The 3154-nt window shown below is 42.5% G+C and overlaps 1 pseudogene; it reads left to right on the plus strand.

Annotated features, from left to right (window-relative positions):
* Positions 1–216: 216 nt before the first annotated feature.
* LOC149162833 (mitogen-activated protein kinase kinase 9 pseudogene) lies at positions 217–903 on the plus strand (annotated as a pseudogene).
* The last annotated feature ends 2251 nt before the right edge of the window (positions 904–3154 follow it).

The raw sequence follows: 3154 nt of genomic DNA on the forward strand, positions 1-3154 counted from the left end.
AATATATCTACATTTCTATCATTCCTCTTTTGTAGTATTGCTTTTATTTTTACGCCGTAAGGCGTTCCCTCTGAGAGGAACTCCCCTCCGTGCCGCGGTGTCTCGTTATGGGCCCTTAGATCGATTGTTAGACGATGGAATAAACTCCAACCATTAGATCATCGGCCTTTTTAGAAACCAAGCGTCTGCGAAGAGAGGCCAACCGTCTGTGGATGGATGAGAGAGGACAGCAATCTGAGGCGCCTCGATCCCCATACGTGGTCAAGTGCCATGGCGTCTACGACCGGGTCGGGGAGATCCAGTTTGTGCTGGAATACATGGACGGGGGCTCACTCGACAAGTGCGGGCGCCGGTTGTCGGAACAGGCAGGTCCTGCACGGCCTCAAGTATCTCCACGCCAACAAGATCGTGCACAGAGACATCAAGCCTTCCAATCTTTTGCTCAACAGCAGGCGCCAGGTCAAGATCGCGGATTTCGGCCTGAGTCGGATTCTGTCGAAGTCGCTCGATCCCTGCAATTCCTGCGTAGGGACCTTCGCCTACATGAGCCCCGAGAGAATCGACCCCGATATGAACGATGGGCGCTACGATGGGTACGCCGGCGATATCTGGAGCCTCGAGCTGAGCCTCCTGGAATGCTACGTCGGGCCGTTGCCCTTTCTGCCACCGGGCGTCCACCCGGACTGGCCAACGCTCATGTGCCTTACACGCTACGGGGAACCGCCCACGCCACCGCCCTCTGCTTCTCCAGAGTTCCAGAGCTTCATCCGCTGTTGCTTGCAGAAGGATGCCGGGTTGCGCTGGACAGCGTCTCAGCTACTTAGCCATCCGTTCGTCTCACAGGCAGGTGCCTCATCTGCTTATACTCCTAAAGTCGCTGAGCCACCAAAAACTGGTTATTAGTTAGTTGCATATTTTGCTTCAATTTTATTTGGCTTTGCATCTTTAAACATTGAATGATTGTTCAGAGCCATGAATTCCTGTGGTTCCCATGGTTTAAAAGTCTTTCTGTCGTGTGCGCCAATGTGTAAATATATCCACCAGTTTTATGCATTGCAGAGTTTGGGAACCATTTGAGCCAAATCTCTAGAATTATGTTATTGATAACTATGCTGAACCCTAACGTTAGATTTATTAACTCTTACCTTATTTGAGGTCTGACGTGACATATATTGCATTTTCAGTATTCGAGGAAATAGTGACATATATTGCATTTTCAGTATTCGAGGAAAGAAAGACTGATAGATGGGAAGAGAAGAATTCATATGTGCCAGTTTTTTTTTCAACTTCTTAACCTCTTTTATTACTCTTTATTTTCATTTTCATTGTTTTGATTTGAATATTTTAAACTTATGCAAAGATGGGCACGGGTTGGCTGAGTTATTTGGAATTTTTATTTTTTAAAATTTTGGATATTTAATTTCAGTTGGTTGTTATGTAATTGTTCTGGGAATTAAATTATTTCACGGAGTATTTAACTTTGATCCAGTTTTTGTGTAATTTTGATGATATCATTCCACGGCGTAATAGATCCTTAAGATTAGCACTTGCATTTTAGCATTTTATAATTTTCGTTACTTTCCTGTGATTGTTTTAAACTTATTCAAAGATACACATGGGTTGGTTGAAACGTTGGACATTTTTCATCATCCATGGAATGTGATGCCGCGGTGTCTCGTTATGGGCCCTTAGATCGATTGTTAGACGATGGAATAAACTCCAACCATTAGATCATCGGCCTTTTTAGAAACCAAGCGTCAGCGAAGAGAGGCCAAGCGTCTGTGGATGGATGAGAGAGGACAACAATCTGAGGCGCCTCGATCCCCTTCGATCTGAACATCAGGGAGCTCTATGAATCGGATCATGTCCCTTGACGAAGATGGCAGGGTGTGGTGAGGAGAGCCGTCCATCCATTCGGCGGTGAAGAAGGTGACAGAAAAGCCATGGTACACAGTCAGCCGAATATTCACACCAGTTCACACCAGTTCTTCACTTGATCGCTCTACTTTGTGGTCACTCATTTCATGGCTCCCCGGCATTCTCGTTCTCTGTTGGCGAAAGCTTTCTTATTCTTTATTCTTATTCTTTCCACTACAGCTACCTGGGTGTTTTCAACAGCCACAGCCAAATCAGTGCCCTTGCCCCCTCTCCGGTTTAAGAACACTAATGGGTAGTTCAAAATTTTGCAGGTATACCTACTGCTATGCCATGTTGTTGTTGCAACCATTCTGAAATGTTTACACATTCCTTTTTATTGTTTAATAGGTGTTCAAACAGAAATGCTGTAACATTTCGTATCTCGCTCTCTTTCTTTGATGTATGAATTGCACTCTGAATTTGGGATATGAATTCCTTTGGGTTTTTTTGGCAGGTGGCAGACATGCATTATGCAGACGGTCAAAGCACGAAATGCTTGGACGTGTTTCCCAGTCAAGTTTCCACATGTTCAGACCTCAATACTACTGCTTTTGTCAAGAGGATGATTAAAGCAGAGCAGCCAGATCTTATTGTTTTCACAGGTATTGATTTTAAATTTTGAATTTATAGCATAGCTCCAGAAAAGCCCTTGTACTGGAAGAGTTTGCACTCTATTTAGAGTCCAGCTGATAGGATTTTACCGTTCACCTCCTTTTTGGTGGAGGGATTGATTGGGAAAGTTCATTAGGTCACACAACCACGGAGACACTTAAATCCCAAGCATTGCAGCTTAAAATCAAAATCATGTTACAGGAAATTGTTTGCTTGAATGCATACTCTTACCTTGTTTTAGAATCAGAATGATATCATTTGTTTTCATATAAGATTCAAACCCTAAGCTTTGCCAGTGCAAAATCAAAATCATAACATTGTAATTCCTTCTTACAGAGAAATATGTGTTATGGCAAAATTTTGGGCAACTTTCAAAGGATGGTACTGACAGTAAATCTTAAATTCTTATGTCTATAAGATTGGCGTTGTCTACGAGGAAACAGTTTTGCCCTGACTGTAATGTAAATTTCTAGAATCTTGTGATGAAATTTTCAAATTTTCAAAAAATTTGATTGCTGGAGTTTTGGAATCACTTTTCTTAAGGTGAAAATGGATTTAGTAGCATTAAAAACCTTAAAACACCCAAAATCTTAAAGCTATCGCAGATTTTCAAAAAATTCAGTAA

The sequence above is a fragment of the Pinus tabuliformis genome, chromosome 5_2 (assembly GCF_031772625.1).
Source record: "Pinus tabuliformis cultivar Carrire ecotype Pingquan chromosome 5_2, CPIR1, whole genome shotgun sequence".
In the NCBI taxonomy this organism is placed as follows: domain Eukaryota; kingdom Viridiplantae; phylum Streptophyta; class Pinopsida; order Pinales; family Pinaceae; genus Pinus; species Pinus tabuliformis.